Source organism: Oryzias latipes, chromosome 3 (genome assembly GCF_002234675.1).
Source record: "Oryzias latipes chromosome 3, ASM223467v1".
NCBI lineage: Eukaryota > Metazoa > Chordata > Actinopteri > Beloniformes > Adrianichthyidae > Oryzias > Oryzias latipes.
The window spans coordinates 26,394,475-26,418,549 of record NC_019861.2 but is presented as its reverse complement, the minus strand read 5'-3'; the positions used below and the strand labels follow the sequence as shown (position 1 = coordinate 26,418,549).

Sequence of the window (24,075 nt, the reverse complement as noted above, 5' to 3'; positions counted from 1 at the left end):
GAAATAGATTCCTAATCAGTCATACACTGTAAACTCCCACACAGCAACACAAAAGTTCCCAGAAAAACTCAAATGCACCAGTTACACCTACGCTGCTTTGATCTACAGAAGGCTCACATAAAGAATACTCTGCAGTATCACGCTGCTGCAAGCAAAATTTGCAACACGTTCTCACTAATCTGAAGCCTCTTCAAGTAAAATGAGAGAAGAACTTTCGTAATTGCACGTGCACTAATGAAATGTGGAAGTCCAATGTCTAAAACTCTGTAAAAACATGATCACTGCAGTCCTAAGGATCAGTGGTGAGGCAATTTATGTTTGAATGGCCAAAGTGAATAAACCGTAAGAAAATTTGTTATTTTGAATCTTCCTTAGAAAATATTCTTTATTTTTAACCATTTAGCAGTAAGGTTTCCTCAAGTAATGATGCTGCTACACAGAGTAGGGATCAAGGACAATGCTTTAACAGGTTCAAATGAATGTAAAGCATAAACAGATATTTCTCCCAAAATATGGTTAGCTGTGGTGTTCCACAGGGTTCTGAAATTGAACCAATGCTGTTGTGACTGTATACCTTACTTGGTATAAAATTTAAAAAACAACATCCAATTCAACATGCCAATAAAACTTGATAATGTCCACCTTGCCTTAACTACAGTACTATAATCTGTTTTTTGGTCCACCTTGTCACTAGATGACTGTGTTTTATCAATTAAATCAACATAATATGACAATAATATTTGACAAAGAGTTTTTGCACAGTTAAAAACTTAACCCACAGCCCATATTTTTCATTATTATGACATTGTAAACTTTTACAAGCAGTTTTAAGACCCACTGAAATTCTAATGGTTGTTTTATGCCCCGTGGGAAGCAAGACACTTTGTCTTATGTGCACGTCTTCAATAGCGAGACACAGGATGAGGATAAAAGTCTTAAGAGTCCAAGATGCCAACTGAAAGCAAATGAAGGCTCCTGTGCAGAATGATCCTTTAGCCAGTGAAATATCCCCAACAGTAAAGCCTGTCAAATCTCAAAGAGGAGATGAAATCAACTTCTTATTTAAAAAATGATTTATTTAGCTCACTTCTTGCAAATTTTATCAAGTGTCTAATAAAAGCAGGCTGCCTGAACCTTGCTGACACTACAGTATGAAAAGGCTTTTAAACTTTAAAAGGGGGGTTTATTGAACCTGGTATGGGTGTTTAAAGTATGTATCACAAATGTGAGGCAGCTGTGAAGATTCCCAAATGTTAGTTCAGCACATACTAAAGTTAAAGTGTGAATAAGACATTGACCTATAGACTTTATGACGACTGAGATGGGTTCCCAGGCAGTGTCGGAGAGCCGGAAGAAAGTAGGCTGCATTTAAATACACAATTCTTTTTCATTAGTGGAACATTAGGGCTCAACACATAAGATGAAAATGAGAGGAAGCTCAGAAACATGTAGCTACTCCTCAGCAGATCAGTGAGGAAGGGCAAAGCCTGATGGGAATACCTGGGCTCTATTACCGTAACATGGCCTTTAATCCAATAACGGAGCAGCCCACCAGTTTAAACAACAAACCTTGTGGGGCTGTGGATCTGGCAATCTAATAAATTTTTGGCCAAAGGATGTGTGGCCCTGTCAGTTGTGATAGACTTCAGTCTTTTATGACTCAGAGCATGAGTTTGTTTTTCAGATAAGATGGTAGGGGTCTGCTTTTGACATGACGGCTAAATTAGGCCAACACTCAGAGGGTGGTTGACATATTTTCACTTTCTAGTTTGTGCAGAACACTTGTCAAGGTAAAAAGAAAATGCTCATTTTTTACTAAGTTTAAAAACTTATTGTGCTTGTCAAAAAGGAATGCACCATTATTCTAGGAGTAAAATGCAACATGCAATAATTTTTATTTTGAACAAACAAAGACGTATTGCATGTTAACCAGATCTGACCTTGAGCTGATCATCCCTGCTTTTATCTCCTCTCATTTAAACTACTGCAATTCTCTTTTTACGTGTTTTAACAAAAAGTCTCTTAAACGTCTGCAACTGGTCCAGAACTCTGCTGCAAGGCTTTTAACTGGAACCAATAAGCACAGTCATGCCACCCCTCTGATTTTATCGCTACATTGGCTTCCTGTTAAATTCAGAACAGATTTGAAGATTTTGATAATAGTTTTTAGAGCCTTGCATGGACGAACCCTGAACTATATTTCTGACCTTTTAACTCCCTACACTCCTGCACGTTCCTTGAGATCCACTGATAAAAATCGTTTTATGTGTTCCAAAAACTAGGGGAGACTGACCAGACCAGATTGAGTCAGTCGAGTGTTTTAAAGCTGAATTTATTTAGGGGAGCTCTAAGCTGACTTTTACTTGTGTTCACTTCTGCGCGTTTATTTGTTTACTTATATGCCTGTGTGTGTTTATTTGGGTCTCACTACTGATTTTATAATGTTTTAACATTGTGAAGCACTTTGTGAGTCGCTCTCTGAGAAAAGTGCTATACAAATAAAGATTTACTTACTTACTTCATGCAATGAGACCAATGGATGCTAGCTTTTTATTAAATATGCATTATAAAGAAAAAGAATGATGTGCTTCTAGAGACATGAACATTTGTTTGGTCCCATTAGCTGCTAGACATTAAACCTATGAAAAGCAGTACTTCATTTGTTACTAAGTGATTTGACAGGGGTTAATATGAAAAACTACATTTTTTATTTACTAAAGATAAATTACACAATACATTTTTAAGGATGATAAACTAAAAGAGTAAATGACAATCCTTATAATTTATTTAAATTCTTTAACTGAAATACTTAAATACTCCGGTCATCTTTTGATCGATTGTAAAAGCATTACCAGTAGTCTTTTCATTGGGATTGTGCAGTTTTTAGCCAAAATCCTTGTGTCAAAAGCTTGTGTCGTTTTCTAGGACATAGTTTCAGCAGAATGGCTGGAGTTCATTAGAAATTCACCTCTACGTTGTGAGCAGGATTGTTGGCATGGAGTAAGCCTGCCCCTAGTTCCCGTCATCCCTTTGTTTACAAACTCTTCTGCTAGTTTGCTACCTTACAATCCACCAACCTGACATTAGTAGTGCAACAAAAATGGTCAGCAATATTAGAGCTATCCGGCAGTACAGTTTGGAGCCAGATGCCAGCTCAGACCAGGAAAATGAAGATGTACATGGATCTATTAGTCTGCAAGCAGATGCATCAGAATGGAGCGAAACAGGGAGCTTGGGGTCTGCCACCATATTTTCCACGTCACAAATACGATTTCTTTCAAACGGCATTTTGCTCCTGATTCACAACAATTTGAATAAAGAAACACTCAGAAATGCAATTTTTTACTGAATTTTTGTATATATGTCCTCCATCATCAGAAAAATGCCACAAGATCATGTTAAAAACACCAAAAAGACAATTTCATTGAAGTGGATATGACAGTCACAACAGAAAGACGCATGGGAGAAAATAATTGAATTAGAAAAAATACTTTTTCCATTTTACCTTTAAATGGTAAAAATCATTTAAAAGTCTTAAAATTTGACAACACTCCTAAAACTTGAAAGCAGCATCGACTTATAATGACTTGTATTTTAATGGGGATTAGCCTTATTCGGGTATCAAAGTTTTACACTAATGACAAGATAATTATACTGCAACTTTGGTTTTGTCCAAACAGAGAGCAAAAGCCAGTCCCACACATTGCTGCATTGACCCCTGTAATAGTTGCTCTTTTTTTCCTTTACTATACAGAAAGTCGCAATAAATTTTGTCTGCTCATGTTTTTTGTGTTGAGACTTCAAAAAGGATTTAGGAAAAAATGACTTTCTGCTCACGCAGATATAATCCCCGTTTCTGTAAGTATGTTTTCTCAACTGTGTATACTTTCTTCCTCAAATACACCTAAGGTCGGGAATCCATTCAGTTACTCCATGGTGAATCATTAATCAGTTTACTTTTCATTTGCACATCTAAAGCCAACAAAACTTGTACTTTTTCTTCTCTTCAGATGCCATGGCACTGTTGCTTCAGCTATTCGTGCAAATGTAAAGCAGATATTTTAAACTTCACTAATATTTATCAGAAAGACGTGAAGTTTATCTGAAGCTAAACCAGATCAATCCAGCACAGTTCAGCATGGGGCCACAAGCATTCAGCTGGTGAAGAGTGCAGGGGGCTGATGAGAAACGCCAAGTGAGGAGTTCCACTCTCATACATCCAAGTCAAGCAGGGACATCTTCTGCATGCAAATTCAAAGTTCAACACAGACTTGTGTTAAACTTTACATCTTGTTTCCTTGGATTACTTTACTGTATAACACCAGCCTGCTATTCATCATGCTGCGAGTACAAAAAGTTTCCCACTGACGTGTGTGAGAAAGAAAAGGTATTTTTCACCTGGATAGCTGTGCCTGTCATTCTTTATTTCTGGTGAGTGAAAGGAACAAGTATTGTATTCATATGTGTTTCTGTATTTATGAGAGAGACCCTGGCAAACAGGCAGGTGATGCATCTATGTCGACAGCAGCTCCAATGCAAGTGTTGGGTTTCATGTGGGGCCAAACAGTCCCACAAATTAACGCCTGGTGGATGAAACTTTTTAACTACAGAGCATATTAAAAGGTAAGACGGCAAGACGGTAAGACGAATGAATCCTTCACTTTTTGATTGCCTTGGAAAAAAAAAAAAGTTGGTGGAAAAATTCATAAATCCCCCTCAACCCCGTTTTAACTAGAAAGAAAAAAATAAATGAGTAAGTGAATAATAAGTGAAACTAAAATCAAAACTTTTATTTGAGGAAATGTGTCAAATAACTTTTGATGGGGTACCTAATAATTTCCTAGAATGACTTTTAAGCCGCCATTTGGAGTTAATCTTGGATTACATCACTCGCTTACTCCTACGTTACAGTTTTTTTTTGAAGGAGGCAGCTTTTTTCTTTCTTTTTTCTATCTAACATACACTCAGCTTTACAAAGACTCCACTGCTACTCCCGGATGTGTTCAAGTAAAGGTTGCCATGGTTACATGGGCTAGTTGTGGCCAGACTAATATCTGTCTTGTTTTACAAGGACTGGTACTGAGAAAGCCCTGCTGATTCAAATATATCTGCTGCTTGAGTGTACAACAGACCATAAAAATGCAGATTTCACTTTGTTGACTTTACATTATAAGATGCGTTTTATGTGTTTTAATAAGGTCTGCTGGAGAAATGTGTAAAGCAGATAGTGCTGTGTTCATCACAGAAAAGCATTTTTGTAAAAAAACAATAAGGAATGACAGTTTTTTTGTAAAAAGAAATCTTGAGAAATCTTGGAGGTCTTTAAGCTCTGACGGTTCACAGAACCCAAATCGGTCTTTGTTGACATGAGAGCAGGAACTCAATACGTTTGCGTGCAATCACAAAGAAACATTCAAAGAAACTGGTTGAAGTGGAACACATAAGCAGTGACATCATCAACACATCCAAATGTTTCTGTGGGATTTTCTCCCAATACACTGATTAGGAACCTCACCTCAATCCAATTTTTTGTTTTGTTGCCTGTGGCTGTATCCGTGTGTTAGCATAGCAGCCCCGTCAAAACAAAAATACACATAAAGCTACAGTGGAAAGACAAATCCTCAGGTGTAAACTTGCAATCAGTATCGAGAACTTAGTCGTTGGACCCTTTTCCCCTTACTTCACTCAGATGCAGTCAAATCACAGAGCCACATTTCAGTTAAGGTTGATTGAGCTCTTTTAGCAAGTTTCTGGCAAAGCAACAATCTGCAAGTGCTTCTCTACTTACAGCTGCTGTATATTCAGTAAAAAGCAAAACAGCTTGTCATGTAAGGTTCTTCTGGTCCAGACAGTTCATACATCACAAGAACTGTGCTACATTCACAGAGTGTGTGTGTGCTGCACACAACATATTTTAACTTAGTTTTTTGATAGAAGTGTATATCTTTTGCTCTTACATGATGCAAAACGAATCTTCAGGATAATACGTCCAAAAATAGGTAACTGCAGGAAACCAGCAGGAATCGGCAAAACACAAGGATTACCAAGGTTTTTGACAAAACTTTATACACATTCAGAGCACAGTAGGAAACTGTAAACAAAGGATCGGCCATGTTGATCACCTTTCAGCCAAATGGCTGAAAGGAGGAATGTGTGCTCCTATTTGAAATCTGTTTTCCTCTCACTTAAGAGTATTTTTGCACTTCGTTAAGAATAACATCCAAGAATGACACAAATAAAGGGGCTGGATTCAGACCACCCAGCTAGTCAAATATTTAGCACAAATGCGACTGCTTCTGTGCCAGTGCTGGTCGTCAGCATGGGAGATTTTGGGGACAGAGAGAGCACATTTATTCACTAGTTTTCTGAATGTGTACTTCCCATTGCTTTGTGCAGTTTCTCATGACTCTTGTGGAGCTCCAAGCTGTCTCCTAGATTGACTTATAATGCCACAATGCTACAGATTTCAGTGAAAGGCAGCAGATATGGCACAAAGTAAGCAAAATAAAATCAATGCTTGTTTTGTGGTGAAAAAATAGATGTTTCATATTCACTGTGCAACTTACAAAGTTGAAGTTGAAAGAAAGATCCCATTTTCCAGTGGTTGTTTTTTTTCTTGGTTCTGGCTTTTAAAGCTCTTCTGCAAACAATCTGGCTGATGATGAAAAAAGGTAGTGGGAGCTAGGCTAAGGTCAGAAGTGAGTATTTATGAGCAATAGTATGGTTTCAAGCTGATAGGGAAACAAAGAAGATCAGAAGGAGTTGAATTCAGTCTTTGTAAATCTAGAAAAAGTCTTTGACAGGGTACCAATAGGGGAGCTGTGGTTTTTATGAGGAAGTGCCAGAGAAATACATTGAAGTTGTTGAGAGCTGTAAGACAGTAGTGAGATGTGCTGTTCATGTGGAGGTGGGACTGCACCAAGGATCCTTTCCCTCCTTGTTTGCTGTGGTGGTGGACAGACAGATAGATCCGGGGTTCTCAAACTTTTTCTCTTGTTCCCCCCTTTGTTGAAGGAAAAATGTTCACACACCAGACACACCGGTTTCAGTAAACACACACTCATCCCACAACACATGCTTTTCTCAATTTTCAACAAATCTGATCACAGTTGCAAAGAAAGGCAGGTGTAGTTATCCAGTCCGTACTGGTCGCGTGTGCGAAATGCATCAACGTCCGGGCGGCATTACCATTCTGTTCAGATGTCAAAACCTCCACTAACAAAAATAATTATGTCTTCAAATGTGACGGTTAGGATTAGGTTAAAATGAGTGACGTAAGACCCGCAAATATGTGGTCCCGAAGCCCGTTTTGTTTATGTTCTGCTGCGAAAAAAATTCCAACGTCGAAACATTGGTCCCCCCCCCTCCCCTCCCAGCCGTGTCCCACAGGGTGATTCGCCCCCCTGAGATGCTTCAGCGCCCCCCCCAGGGAGGTGCGCCCCACAGTTTGAGAACCACTGTGATAAATTAAGTTTAGACAGGAATCTTTGTGGATCATGATGTTTGCAGATGACATTGTGATGTGTAGAGAGGGAAGGCAGCGGGTGGAGGAACATCTAAAGAAGTAGAGGTTTGTTCTAAGAAGTAGACAAATGAAGGTCAGATGCAGGAAGACAGAGCATCTATGTGTAAATGAGAGGGAATCAAGTGAAGGAGCGAGGTTACAGAAAGCAGCGGTGGAGGAGGAGGACTTTAAGTACTTACAGTGAACAGTCTGGAACAAACCAGTATGGGAAAGAGGGGAAGAGTTTTGTGCATGCAGGTTGGAACAGATGGATGAAGGTTTCAGCTGTGATATTTGACAAGTGTCAGAGTAGAAATTGTAAAATCATAAATAAGAGAAAAATAGATATACAACTTAATGACAGATAATTTTTAGACCATATCATCTAGCTGGCTGAGTATTCCAGACTTCAGATTCAATGCCATTTGGCTTCGACTTGAGATTGTGCAACCATCAAATCCAGTGACTGACCCCCCAGGAAGCAAAAACCACTGCTTGCTAGTGGATGTCTGACAGCAAAAGGAATGCGGTAGATAGTTTTAGGATGTGGTCAGGATCCAGTCATTTCCCAGGGTGAGTAGGAGTCTCCAGGATAAGCTCATGACAAACCATCCATAGAGTCACGTCACCCCCATAAGCATCAACACCCCCCGCCAACTGTGTGAGAACACTCTTTCCTTACTCCAGCACATTTGGCACTGCTGCTCAATGATGCCTCTGAGTCAGTTCCACAGCAGCTGGTCACAGTCCAGTCAACAGTCAGGATGAAGACATTCTGCATTTACAGATCTGAGGTATTTAGTTCAATGACATAGAGGCTGATCACACCGAACAAAAATGTTGGAGCCACTTCAAAATAAACACAAAATCTCTGTCACTGATGATACAAACAGCAAGTTTCCTTTTAATTTAATATTTCTAACATTATTCCACTAACAAACCATCTTGATGTATCTGTTCCAGTTCAAAGGTGTTTGACAAGAGACGCAGTTTGTGGAGAAATGCAAAGGGCCTATGCTTTTCTAAAGACTTTTATAGTAAACAATAGAGTTGTGTATTGGCAAGAGTCAAGCAAAGCAATACATATCATATGTGTCTCACGAAAACATAGGTATCGCGATACATCCAAAGACTGTATCCGAACAATTTTTTCAATATTTTTTTAAAGACTATGACTTAGTAAAAGAAAATGAATGTGCCTTTCATTGTAATAAAATGGTCATATTCTTGTTTAACGTTTAACAGTCCAGCTGGATCTCATATGCAAGTTGCTTTTACCCATGAAAATTCATTGTGCTTTTCTTTTTGTAAATTATGATGTTTTTTTCTTGAAGGGAAAAGTGAACATTGTTTGATTTACACAACAAAATAATCTGCAGTATAAGAAAAAAAAAATAGAATGAATGTGCCATAACCAATAAGGTTCTGTAGGTAGTGCATGTCTCATAACAACAAAAACAGAGAGGCTGACAGAATATTTAACAAGAGCTGGTTCTCGCGAGATCTTGTAGTTGTTTTGGGGTTGTGTAGTGCTGCTAATAGAGGTTCAGGTTGCTGTGTTGGAAACTAGTGGCTGGGGGTTTAAGTTGAAAACAAGAGTCAGACGGTGAAGGAAGACCATAAATAATTGTAAAAATATCATCCTGACAGTATTTTAAATTGATACAAGTATTGCAAAATGATCAAAATATTGATTTTTTTCTACAACTCTAGTAAACAATATCCATGCATATGATAATATATTATTTTTGCCACACCAAAGAACACATTTGTATTCAATATTTGTTATATTCCTGAGCTTGTTTCCAACTCTGAAGTAAGACACCTCGACCTCTGAGGCATTGGTTTTTTTTTCTTGTGGATGCTGCCCATTCTATGACGTCATCCTGGCCTCGTTTCGCCCACAAAAACAAACGACGTCCAAACTTTTGCAAAGATGTACATATTGTGCATAGAAAAGGAAAGCGTTTTTGCCACACAGTGCTAGCTATATGGAGAAAGTGTGTGTTTGTGTTAGCCTGGGGGTCGGTGCTGGCAGCGCAGACTCCTTCTTCTGGGCGGGGCTGTTTTCACTGGTCTCCATCAGCTTGTGAAAACTCGCTCATTTTCGTGGAATGGGAGGGGCTGTCCTCAGAGCACAGGTTTTTAGAGGAATATTCAGATATGCGTTAATGGAAAAAAATACCGCTTTGTGTTTTTCTTTGTGTTTTTTTTAAATATTTTTAACACACTTAAAAATATGCTGCAACAAACCTCATTGCAAAAAACTAAATTTAGTAAAGATGCAAATATGTGCCACACTTAGTTTCTACTTGGGATGCACTGATTCACTTTCCCCACAATAAATTTTTTGGGTCACAGTTTTCATTTTGATTAGATTTATGGTTTGTGTATTACAGAACAACAACAACAACAAAAATCACATTCTTAAGTTGCTAGAAAGAAAGCAACAATAAAGAAAAATCTTTTAAAATCTTATACTAAGCCTGGTGCAATGTAATTAAACAATTCAAATATATCCTTAAATTTAGCACAAAAAGTGTTAGACACTTCCAATATAAATATCCATTTGCAGTAGAGATGCAACCATTCACTTTCCCCACGATTCCGTTGAAAACCAGAATTATGGTCTCCATAGTTTATACTAAATTTGGAGAACTTTATCCAACAGAACTTTCTGACTAACTGAATGACTGTATTGTCACCAGATCATAAGTGTGAAAGCTCAAATCTTCACCCCTCTAAGGAAGCCTTCACACTGATGTCATCTGATAAAAAAGGCAACCAGAAGGCTTTTACTTTTGTACAAATTATTTTAAAGCCAATCACATTCAACCAATTAGAAATGGACCTCTCATGAACATTGAACCCAATACAGTTGAAGCATTTTCTCCAGTGTTGGCTTTAAGGAAGGCTGGTAATTGGTCCCAATCTTTTCCACCCATGAATAACCTCTCACTGCACAATGGAGCCTAAATTATTTAGAAATGCCTGTTTTGACAGGTCTCAGATTGATGGGCGAGAACAGTTGGCTTTTTCAGGAACACTGCAGCTCTCCTCTTCACTTTTTCACCACATCACCACATATTTCAGTGGGCTTGACCATATTACCATTACACTAGAAAAAATACTTTTACAACGGCTAATATTTTCTCTGAAGTTATTTAAAAAATAACATTTTTGCAGCAGAAATCAGATTTTTTCTAACACTTTTTAATACTGTCCTGAAACGCAAATGCTTTCCATTTAGCGGGACAAAGATTTTCTTTTACAAAAATGTGGACAATAGTGCTTTTGTGAACACAGTTTCTAAGTTGAGTGTTTTTTTTCTTCCATTTTGCAACTTCATGAACTGAGCTCACATTGGACTAATCATGTGTGAGTAAACAGCTGGAACAGCTGGTGAAGGCAGAAATCACAGTAAATGATGGCTAAGACAAGATAAAAATAGCTGAGGAAGCTCTACTTCTGTTTTTTTCCCCTCATTCAATATGATGCTCACTTTTTTCCTCAGTAGCTTAAGCGTCATTAAACATCCAGTCTAAATTGAAATCTATGAAAATCTGAAGGCATGAAAACAAAGATATGGCATCAAAATCGCAATAAAAGACGCTAAATTCTGGCAAAAAATGAAAGGAGGCCATTTTCTGCAGAGCACTAAGGAACAAAGGTCCATGTTACAGCCTTGGACAAAAGAGCTTGTGACCATACTATTTTTTTAACCAAGAACCCACGCTAATCACTTTATGCCAAGTTTAATTTCGTTTCTTGAAGCGCCCCACCGCATGATGTGCATCAACATCTAGCTCATTACATCCAAGTCAATTTAAACACACAGCAACTAAAGCCATTTGTGGGCTGAAGCATGGTTACAGAGAAGCTGGGCACCAGATGCTGCTAGTTAATTACCCTGTGAAATCAGCACATCCAGTCAGCTTAAAACAGACATTGTATGGCATGAGAGACATGTGTCCTCACACACATGCAGCACGTTAAAAATGGAATTGAGTTATCTCCTTTTGATGGGAACCAAAGCTAGATAAACAGTGTACCCTATTAGCAGCTTTGGATCGGTTTTGTTTGTAGCCACATTTGATGAGTAAACTTAAACAAAGTACAACTGGATTGTAAAGTGTCGATTGGTCCTGGGTCAGACGTCTCATGTTTTAAAGCAAGGTTATATGAGCTGTGAAATATGGGTTCAGTAGCCTGATTTTATCCTCTTCCATTACGACCTAAGCAAAGAAAATTACTCAACACCTAAATATTGATCGGATAACTATGTAGTACATGTTGACAAACTTGAAGTAAAAAGAGAGAATGACTGACAAAAATGATTCTATCGTTTTTTGACAAATTTATAAAGAACAAAGGGTTGAACTTAAGTAAACAGCCCATAACGAATCCAAACAGTTACACTACCGCATGTTAATGTGATGACATTCAAATTCAGCTTTATTTATCATGCCACAGAGCATCTCAAAGTGCTTCCCAGAGAAAAAAAATAATAATAATAATTACAAGATAAAAAATATAGTAGTTAAAATAATAAACATAGTAAAAATAATACAAATAATAATACAAATAAATTATTTAATCAATAAAAACACATAAAACCCAACACATACCAATCCCACGATTAAAATCAAAACAAATTGAATTGTTGTTAAAATTTTATAAAATCAAATAAAAACATGTGATCAAGCAAAAACTATGTAAAAGATTTACTAAAAAGATGTATTTTAAGTTTTTTCTTAAAAACCTCCACACACAGTGGCTGAAGCCCTCACAACCTCAGTCAGGCTGTTCCACAGGCGAGGCCCACAGTGCTGAAATGAGGCCTTGTCGTTGGTTTTAGTTCTGACCTTTGGGACCACCCGCAGACTGGGAGGGTCATAAACTAAAAGTAAATCTGATAAAAATGATGGTCCAGTTCCATTTAAACTTTTATAAACTAATAAAAGAACCTTAAAATCAATCCTGAAGCTGACTGAGAGCTAGTGCAAAGACTTCAAAATTGGAATACTGTGCTCCTTCTTTCTGGTTGTAGTTAAAAGGCGTGCAGCCGAATTTTGAACAAGCTGCAGCTGGTTGATAGTATTTTTTTCTTTATACTAAAAAGAAGAGCATTACAATAATCTATCCTAGGTGTTATAAAAGCATGGATTAATATTTCCGCACTGGCTTTGGAGAGAAAGGTTCTCACTCGGGCAATATTTCTAAGATGATAAAATGCAATGTCTTTGTAAATTGCTTTGCGTGTGCTTCAAAGGTAATATCTGCATCTAAAATCACACCAAGGTATCTGACTTTACTGCACACATTCAGATTAAAAATTGATAAATAGGATTAGACCCTTTCTATCTCAGCTTCAAAACCGACAATTAAAATATCTGTTTTTGTCTTGATTGAGCTTTAAGAAGTTCTCTCCCATTCATGTTTCAATATCTAAAACACAACTTATAAGGTCATCAATGGGTCCCATGTCGTCTGGAGAAACAGTCACATATAACTGGGTGTCATCAGCATAACTATGAAAGTTTGAGCCATGTCTCCTGATGACATCACCAAGTAGTAGCATGTAAAGGTAAAAAAGTGTGGGGCCAAAGACTGAACATTGTCGCACACCACATGTCAGTCCGTGCCTCCCAGATGACGCATCATTTACACTGACAATAAAATCTCTTAAAACTCCAAACTTGCACCTCATTGACAAAACCTTTCATCCCACTGCACTAGGATATAAAAATTCAGCTTGAGTGGCAAAAATTAAATCTCTTTTAAACAAAATATATCTAAAGGTTTTAGTCAACAAAAGTCCAAAAAAACAAGAATAATTGTTTCAAGTCTTCAGCATTAGATTAAAACCTTCCTACCTTATTGCTGAGAGACCTTTTGGATGTCTGCTGATCCTAGCACCTATGAAAGAAAATGTTGGAAATGTGTGAGACGAAACCAAAAGTGTACACCATTTACACCAGCTTATAACATGCTATGTAATAAAAAAAAAAATGTAAAAAAAAAAATTTCACAAACTAATGTTCAACACTGTGTTTTTAGACATCTGCAATTGGCTGTGCATATTTGGCATTACATAAGGATTACACACACATCCAAGGCAAAAGTGTAATTACTGTGAAATGCAAATGTATAGTGCTGCTCTGCTGAGAAGACGGGGAGAACTACATTTGCTGTGATCAAAGTGGATGCAAGTTCAACAAGATTAACATACACAATAGAAACAGTCACATTACAACTACAATTACATTTTCAAAAATAACAAGAGCTGAGAGGTGTGAATAACTTTTAATTATCTCAGCATTTGTTCAAAAGTTGAGAAATAATAGAATGGCTTTAAAATATACATTTAAGTATGGCAGGATAACAATCATTTAGTAAATAATTGAAATAAATTCAAATACCATGCAAGTATAATTCCTTCTTAAACTGAAAAGGAATATTTTTCGCACAAGCTAACTTAGCAAAAAAAGTCACATTAAAATCTGTTTAGCCTTGAAGATTATGCAAAAAAAAAAAGACCAAGTTTCAATGCACTAGAAAAGGTATCTTAATGCTTATAGCTCTGAGAAAAGAAGTTGAACAAACGTTTTTTCATCAAATCGCATCATGTTTTTTGGAAATAGCACTTAAATCATATATTAAAGTTGTTTTTACCCGAGCAATACACAGCTAATTATATGTTGTTCACTGAGAACATATTTTCCTCTTAATGCACCACAAAGTTATAAATCCGTCAACTCAGAGTACATGATGTTTAAAATTGTCCATTGTCCAAAATTGTCCAAAGACCATAATGTAGCCAGGAACTGTGGAGCAGACAGAACGTTACGTCATTACTAGTCACCAAAGCACAACAACTCCAGAAAGGACAGCTATGAAGTCATTTTCTATCACCTTGAAATTGAAGATACAAAAGCTCTGATATCCAGTCGAAAGGAGAAAACATACGGATTTGTAGGTGGCAACAAAGCTGGAGGTGAAAGATGAACTTTTGATGCCTAATTTCTATTCATCATATTTGCAGCCAAGGATATACAAAATCTTAAAAATGTATACTTGTTATATTAAGTATCAAATGAGCCAAGTTGCTCAATCATCATTTAAATGTACACAAAGTTTGGAAGACAAAACAGACCTCCCATTTCTCACATATTCAGATGGATAGATGAACCGGACTAAAAAATGTCATCGCATTTTTCATTTGGTAATCACAAGAAGGACGTAAAAGGAGATATTTATCTGTTTTATAACAGTATTTTATTAATGTCTACATAGTTTCATTGTCCATGGAGAATAATGCTCAGGAAGTGGTCAATGCTGCTGCAGCCCCCTCAGTGACAGTAGGATTGACGGCTAACAAGAGAAAGACACGTTAAACATATGATGTCAGGAATACACTGCAGGCACTCACTTCTTTGCCTCTCCCCTTTGGGGGAAATCTGAACAAACTACCAATGCAACACCCAATATGCAAGTACTTAAGTAGGTAGGACAGATTTGCCAAGTAAACCCTATACTTATGGGATTTGATTTATGATGCATCAATGTTTTGCAGAACACTTAAATGATGTATTGATTTATACTTTATCAAAGACAAAAGGGCAGCAGTGGTAGAGACTCAACTCGGAAGTACTGCTTTCAGATTGAGAAAGACAAAATGTAAAACTGCAAATGATCAGATTACCTGTTTGCTACTCAAACGACGAGTGTTTGGCTTCGCCTGGGCAGCAAGCTTAAAAGAAATCCTGTCCCTTGGGAACTACTGACTCACTGACATTAGCAAGAGTTTAAGGTTTCATACTGGAAGGCAATGACTCACATTTCCAGTTCTACAAAAGAAGTAAAAAAAAAATGTATACAGTCAGGAAAAATGTGTTCAGTATACATCAATTCAGAAAAATGGACGAAGTATGCAAAGTCCATCATAAGTACATTTCCAGTTCTACAAAAGAAGTAAAAAAAAAATGTATACAGTCAGGAAAAATGTGTTCAGTATACATCAATTCAGAAAAATGGACGAAGTATGCAAAGTCCATCATAAGTACACTTCGACTGAAACAGAATGTAAAAAAGAAGTCAGGAAATAATGTGTTTGTCTAAACGTCCAGATTTTTTATTTGCCAATAAGTATTTGGTCAAGAAGAAAAGTTTGGTTTAATTCTTTTTAATGAAAGTCTGGTTATCAATGACAAGTCAAACGTACACTGTAGATCTTCACCAGGTTTGCACTGAAGCTGCTATTTTGGTCCATTCTCCTATGCAGATCTCTCAAGAGCTGTGATGTTTTGGGGCTGTTGCTGGTCAACACAGACTTTCAACTCCCTCCACGGATTCTTTAGTGGGTTGATGTCCAGAGACTGGCTAGGCCACTTAAGCCCCTTGAAATATTTTTTACGTTGACACTACTTTTTTGTCCGAGTGGTGTGTTTGGGATCATTGTCCTGCTAGAACATCCAGCCACATTCCATCATTGATGCTCTAACTGATGGAGGAATTTTACCTAAAATGTAATAATACATTGACTCATTCAACCCTCTTAATAAATACAGATCAGTCAGTCGTCCTGTCTCATTTGCAGAAAATCAGCCCCAAAGCACGATGTTTCCACCCCCATGCACAACAGTGAGTATGGCGTTCTTGGGATACAACTTTATATTCTGCTCCCTTCAAACACGATATGTAGCATTCAAACCAAAGAGTTCCACTTTGTTCTCATCTCACCACATATTTCATTCTCCCAGTCCTCCTCTGGATAATCCAAATGATCTCTGGAAAATTTTAGACGGACCTGGACTTATGCCGGCCTAAGCAGGGAGACCTTTAGATCATTGCATCAAAATGTATAGCGTTACTAATAGTAACCTTTGTTACTGTGGTCCCAGCTCTCTTCAGGTCATTGACCAATTCCCTCGTATTTTATTAGGAGTTTTTAGGCTGTTTCTTCATTGTTTCTCTTTTGGCTTGTCCCATCTGGGGTCGCCACAGCGAACAAGTCGCATGGTAAACTTGGCAATGTTTTACGCCGGATGCCCTTCCTGACGCAACCCTCTCAAAGCAACCGGGCTTGGGACCGGCATAGAGGTAGAGAAGGGAACAGGGAGCAGCCCGGAGTTGAACCTGGGTTTCACGGATGGAAGGCGCCGCAAACCAGCACGAGCTAAACCGGCTCTTCATTGTTCTCAAGATTATTTTACCCTACCAGGTGAGATCTTGCATGGAGCCCCGGATAGAGGAAAACTGTCTGGGATCTTGAATTTCATCGATTTTCTAATAATAACTCCAACAGTTGATCTCTTCACTGAAATGCTGTTTGCTTGTTGTTCATCCAAGTCTTGTTTAGGTCAACAATATTGTCCTTAGACAGCTCTTTGGTCTTGTCCACAGGGGAAACGTTGCAGTTTGACCGTGGGCATAGTGGGCAAGTTCTTAAGAAGGTGTCTTTTATACAGGTAATGAGCTCAAACGGGTGCCATTAACATAGGTAACCAGTGGATAATAGAAAGGTTTCTAAAAGTATTAGTAACAGGTCTGTGAAAACAAATTTATTGCTTGCTTGTAGGTGCTATATACTTATACACACCCACACATTTGACTAGTACTAACAGTAAATACTAAGTATCAATGGAAAGTTGTGAAAATGTACCGTAATCTATATTCTCACCTCCCACAACTTCTAGTAATAACACTGCACATAAGATGTTCTGATAGAGTGGCTCATTTTGTTTCTGTACGCAGAGACAAGAATATCTGCTGTTAAAAGCAAACGTGACTTTGGAGAAAAGAGAAAAATATTTTAGGAGTCAACACACAGAAGTACAATATAATAAACTGAAGCTAGAAGCCACCTTCAAAGGGATATGCAACTCTAAAGTCTTAATGCAGGAAGTCTCATATTTCCCAGTTTCATAGATTCAAAATTACCCATTGCCAAAGTTAAAGTCTGTTTTGCACTGGACAGTTTAACCATAGTTTTTCTCATTTACATAATTGTTCTGAATAACATGTAAGCAGTCATTGTACCACGATTTAAAAAAAACAAAACAAGAATGACAGTCTTTTCCCCAAGAAGTTATAGAAATCCCTACCATGTTCACTCATCTTCTGCAAATGATCAGGTTATAATGTTGCAAACAAGGAAACAAGTCGCTTGACTTAAACTTTAGATTGCAAATGTCTTTCACGCTGAAGCTGACTCATCCGATAGTCTGCTTCACTTGGCAGGTGTGAAGGTTTTCCTAAACTCTGGTGCAAAATAAACAAGAGACTACTGAGTCACCAACGAAAATGATGGTCTTGGTTCATTTGTAAAATTTTGCTCCAGGCACTATGAGAATTTTTGTAAAAGTCACCAGGTGGCAAAATCAAAGCAGGTTTTTCACATAGTCTACTGAGAACTGAAAAAAAAAGTCATTTAATGCAAACTGTTCTTTAGCTATCGTGGCACATAGTATACACTACCCAGTTCAGTTTAGTCTGTTTGGTTGGTTTAGAATTTACCTATTGAATTCTATGACTTCATGTTTCCTATACAATTACCGGTATGAAGCCCATTGAGACAACCGTTGTCGTAATATTGGGCTATATATATTGGGCTACTTATTTAGGTCTACTTCAACAAAATCTCCAGAGAGATTCATCAAAAAATATCGGCTGATGTTATTCAAGCAAATAATATTTTTAAGCATGGATGAAGGTAAAGTAATATTTCACATTTAGAGTGAAAAACATTTCTATTCGGTAGAATACCTTTATTTATCATCAACATTTCATCGTCTTAGTGCAGCTGGTTCTATTTTCATTGTCATTAACCTTTTATTGCTTGGCAGTTGCTTCGAAAAAGAAAAAGCAGGATGGACTTATTGAGTGAAACATTTTTGAAACTGCAGACTGTCAGATATATCCATCCATTTCCAAACCTGCATTGTCCCTTTGGGGTCACTGGGTTGCTGGAGCCTATCACAGTCAACCACTCATTGAAGGGAAAGGCAGGGTACACCTCGGATGGTCTGCCAGTTTGTAGCAAGGCCATGTCCGATGTAACCATTTGCATTTTTCCATTTGAAATGCTGTCAAAAAGACCATCTACCTGGTATATGAATCAACACGTCAGCTAGGGCTGCACGATATGAGGAAAAGTTGTGATATGTGATATTGGTGAACAATATTCCGATAACAATATAATGTGTGGCATATAAACAAAGAGCAACCAAAACATCATTCCCATTTAATTGCAACAGTTTAAAAATTATACTCCAAATGACCCTCGTCGACATAGGAGGCGAACATCTAACATAATAGGGCTCCATCTGATTGGTCAACAACGTGAAGGGGTCCATCCGATTAGTCATAAAGGTATTTATTTGGTTTGTTACATTTTTCAAGTTGCCATAAGATTGTTTTAGCACATTAAGGTAACCATATATTGCAATTTTCGCTGTCTTTTGCGATATGCATGTTGCACAGCTTGATACTGCGATAACGATTTGCGGTATATTGTGTAGGCCTAACGTCAGCCAATGATCGTTGGGCGGCCAACTTTCTGTTAGGTCCAGTTACAACTGCACTGTTAAAAATGCCCCAAAACTGAGTGAAAGGTTTCATCTTATTCATATCAGTCTCTTAGAAATTAGTGAACTCATAGGGTATGGTAAAAAATATATATACTGTATTTATGAAAAAAAAAAAACAGAAGGTAAAATGGCATATACTTTGTGCTTTTTAACCTTCTTAGAAGGCCCAAAGTGTTTAAGAGTCACTGTCCCATTCATAGTGTTTGGCAGCAGAACCGCCAAACACTGGCGCCAGCCTATGACCTCGGGAGCAATGTGGGGTTCAGTGTCTTGCACTTTAACACATGGGCTTGCAGAGCGATCCACCAAACAGAGGTCGACCGCTCTACCTCTGTACCCAGCTGCCCTATATGATGGCATGAGACATATTCAACCCATCCCCAAGCTTTTCTTTGAAATTTTGACTAATCACAACTTTTGCACAAATTTGACCAAAAATTGTTTGCTCATAAATGAAAAACTTTGTACAAAAATAATTATTGACTTGCATGACAGAAAAGTACGCTAAATGTGAATGGATTATGTTCGGTCAAATATTCAAACTGAAGACTGTTATGATAAAACAAAAACTAAGAGGAGATCCCAAATGTAAACATCAATGCTGCTTGTTTGACCGACAGGCTAAAATGGGTATGTGTTTGTATGTGGATGGACGGGGGAATTGACTTATGTGTAATTGAATTATCTCTCTCCTTGGAACCCAAACACCCACCCACCCCCCACCCCCCATCCCCCCACCCACCCCCCATACCCTCTGGCTAGACTTCTCACTGCAGAATCTGCCCTCCAAGGGAGTGCTGAATGGTTTCCTTGTATAGAAGAGAGACGGAAGGGGCTCTGTTGTGTGTCTGTCTGCGTGCATCACCCGCACCTATTTTGGTGTGTAAATGTGGCTGTGTGGTGTTTGATTTCAGGAGATTGTCCATGCCTAAACCACATTAAATAGGGAATGTGGACACTGACCTCCCAACTCCCTTAACTTCTTATGGTAATTGCTATGGAGCAACTTTATTGCAAGTGTGCTCTTCACGTGATATGCCTGGAGGCAGCTGTTCTCCAGATGTCATCAACTCCCAAAAGAGCAGTGACAAATAACTGAAGAAAATGTACCTTCAAAACAAAGGATAAAAGGGATCGTGCCACTATGCGTTTTTGAGAATGCCTGGGGGTTGTGAACTCGAAAGCTTCCAGTAAGACAAAATACCTTCATTCGCTTTTACTTTATTCAGATAAAAACACAAAGTAAAATACAGACCCTTTGATATAAGCTGATGTACAGTCTCTCTATTAACAGTGATTTGCCATGGCTTATTTGGTTACCCATATTTTAACAGCTTTTTCAATTTTATAGTTATGATCTTTTTGGATAAATGATGGCCAAGTTCTACTTCAGTCAATACATTATTTTCAGTCTATTACTAAATAGTTAGAATGTAAATCTATGCACAGATTTAAAAAACAAACAATGTCCCTTTTAAATGGAACTAGAACCTTTTTTTCAAAAAAGACCCTGATGTTTGCTGGAACTTGCAAAATCTGCTTGGTTAGTGTTTTAAATCTTGGTATCAAAGGGTAATATTAAAGTCCCGTTTCTATCAAATTTTGATCCACTGTAAGAGCATTCCCAGTGGTCATCTAATTATGTTTATGCCTTTTTTAAAGCAAACATCATAAACCTATGTCGTTTTCTAAAACAGTTTCTGCAGAGTGGCAGGGGTTGATCTGAAAATCACCTCCAAGTCGTGAGTGGAAGTAAACCTCCGATGAGATCCCATCATCCCTTTACACTCTCCTCCTGCAAGCTTACAGTCCCTTCCAACCTCAAGCTGACATTAGCAGTGCAACAAAAAAGGTGAGTAATATTGGAGCGATACAGCAGTAAAGATGGCAGCTCAGACAAGGAAAATTAAGACATTAATGTATTCATTTGTCTGCTAGTAGATGCATAAGGATGGAGCGGTGCATGGACATTAAATAATATCCATGTACATGATAATATATTACGTTTGGCACACTAAAAAATTTTTTTTTTAATTAAATCTTGGTTATTTTCATCTTTAGTTCTTCTCCTACACGGAAGTAAGATGACTCGATCTCTGAGGCACTGGCATTCACTCATTGTAGATGCTGCCCATTTCATGACGTTAACTTATAGCCTGGCTTGGCAGCATGTCTGCGTCTCGCCGATTTTAAAAAAAACAACATCCAAACGTTTGCAAAGATGGATGTGCATATTGTGCATTGAAAAGGAAAGCCTTTTTGCCAAACACTGCCAGCTCCTTTTCATGGGATCGGAGGGACTGTCCTCAAAGTTTAGGTTTTTAGAGGAATAATCAAAAATGCGTGAATTGAACAAAGTACCGCTTTGGGGTTTCTTTTCAGGAGGAATGAACATTATAGTCCACTTAAAAGCTCAAAAAGATTATTTTGCATGATATAAGCCCTTTAAAAACAACAAAAGCATGATATTCATTTAAGTGGGTCTTTAATGGAACCTGTTTAAATATGGTTTGCTCAATTCATTTTCTTTTCTAGAAACAGTTGATGATTAAGAGTGCATATCTAGACAAGTAGACTAAAAAGATAGAACAATAAATCCCCTTTCACACACCACCACATCCCTCAAGTCCATTTATTTAGTCCAGATCTCAAGGATCCATTTAGTTAATTGCATATGGAAGTGTGGTAATAATCTATAGCCATGCTGAAAGACAGCATACAATTAGTTAGTGGGCTTCATTCAGTCAGCACCTCATGGCTGAGAGGTGCAGTTTCCATGATTTAGGACTTCGAGTCCTTCTATGTGAAAAGTGGCTGCATCCTTCAGGATGTTTTTCCTTTGTGCAAAGCCTCTAAAAATTCCCTGTGTTCCCTTGCCTAAACGTTTCAGGCCTTTTCGGAATCAATATAGGGTTTAATATAGTTTGCAGATGATGGGATTGCCCTTGATAGCCACAGGGATCTTGCAGGAAGCATTCTGTTCCCCCGTAATGACTTCACTAACCTAGCTGTCTTACTGATGTGCTTCTGTCTTGAAGGATGTTCCAGCCACTGATGAATTTTAGAGGATTTGCTTCATCGTGCTGTGGAAAGCAATGAATTTTATAGATCTACTGAAGATTTAGAGCAAAAATGTAGGCAGTGGGTCATGGACTCAGCACAGGCAGTTCCAGACTCAAGACCTTTTTTTGTCCAAGAAAAATGGAAAGATTTTATTTCCTGCATGTTAAAGTTATTTACAAGCATCATTACTTTAAAAGAAAGATGTTTTGTTGTTTGGATACATTGCTAAAATGAAGCAGTTTCTTGCCTTCAGCAAGGAACTCGAGCCCCAACCCCCTTTCTTTGTAATGGGGCTATAGAGTGTCAACATTGAATGGGTAATAAATCAGGTTAATATAATGAATTCCCATTTTTGCTTCAGCTTGATGTGTGAAATCTGCTTTGCGCTACAGTTGTATCAAGCCCTCTCTCCTCTGTAAGTGATACAAGTTGCCTCTTCGACCTGAGCGCAATCCAGCTGTGCAGCTCTTGTTTGATGTTCTGGCATCATGGTGGGTAGTTTTATTAAAGGCTCATTGTTGGGGCAAAAGAAAAATGTTTCCCAAGCACTTTTTTGTAATTTTCATCAGCACTGAGGGGTTTCAAGCACAAATCAGAGAAGTTCAGAGACTTCCATAGAAACGTGACACGTATTAAGCTACAGTTTTTGTACAGTTACATTCTCCGCTCAGAAATTGCTGGGAGCTCTGTACTCACAAGGGGCACCGAGCCTTCATTAAGGTTAGCAATACTTGAATCTGGGCCAGACAATATAATGTTTTGAACCACTTGTTTCAACACAGACAATACTTCCCATGCAACCTAGTTCTATATCTGACCATTAAATAAATAAATATTTTACATTTTTTTATAACACAGGACTTTGGCTGCAGACTGTTCTAGTAAAAAATGAAAGAGCAAGCAAAATTAAGCAATTAATAGGATCCAGTCAGCAAACTCAAAATGTCATCTTGCAGATGTTAAGAGATAAAAACTAAATTTTCATTTATAAGTCATAAATTGAAGGTATATGTCATGGTGCAGGGTGGCTTGAGAGCCGGTTGGACCCAGACGCAGAGGCGGAGGCATGAGGATCAGGGGCAAAGGGGTTTAATGCGAAACACAAACGAAAAGCGCTGCAGAGCAGGATCTCAGAACTGAAACATAACTCACTGTGACGTGGCAAGAGAACAAGGAACTTGGCATGACAAGACGAGAACACCAGAACAGGAACACTAATGGACCAACACAGGAGGAAGGCAGAGACAAGACTTAAATACAGACAGGGCAGACAAGACACAGGTGGACACGATCAGGGCTGATGGGGACCAAAAGAAGTAAAACTCAAGAAAACAGACAAGACAGGAGACTTTCAAAATAAAACAGGAAACAGAAACAAGACAGAACAAGGACCAAAAACAAGACAAGTTCAAATCATGACAGTACCCCCCCCTCAAGGAACCGCTCCGAGGTTCCAAAAGTCACATGAGGGGGGGGCCCCGGAGGATAAACCTCGACGGGCACAAGAGTCCAGAGGACGGCCGGGGGTCCGTGCCGTCCGGCGAGGCAGGTCCGGAGGACGGCCGGGGGGCCCAGAGGTCCGGCGAGGCAGGTCCGGAGGGATGCGTGGAGGAGTCGTCAGGCTTGGAGGCGTCGTCAGGCTTGGAGGCGTCGTCAGGCTTGGAGGCGTCGTCAGGCTTGGAGGCGTCGTCAGGCGTGGAGTCGTCAGGCTTGGAGGCGTCGTCAGGCGTGGAGTCGTCAGGCGTGGAGTCGTCAGGCGTGGAGTCGTCAGGCGTGGAGTCGTCAGGCGTGGAGTCGTCAGGCGTGGAGTCGTCAGGCGTGGAGTCGTCAGGCGTGGAGTCGTCAGGCGTGGAGTCGTCAGGCGTGGAGTCGTCAGGCGTGGAGTCGTCAGGCGTGGAGTCGTCAGGCGTGGAGTCG

At 38.6% G+C, this 24,075-nt stretch overlaps 1 protein-coding gene across 4 annotated transcripts in view; it reads right to left on the bottom strand.

Annotated features, from left to right (window-relative positions):
- LOC101173776 (talin-2) overlaps nt 1–24,075 on the bottom strand; it is an 88,244-nt gene that overhangs the window by 45,258 nt on the left and 18,911 nt on the right. For all 4 annotated transcript variants that reach the window (XM_011492750.3, XM_011492756.3, XM_004067398.4 and 1 more), the window contains exon 2: nt 13,381–13,423. The gene's annotated coding sequence lies outside the window, so the exon portion shown is untranslated. The remainder of the gene's footprint in view (nt 1–13,380; nt 13,424–24,075) is intronic.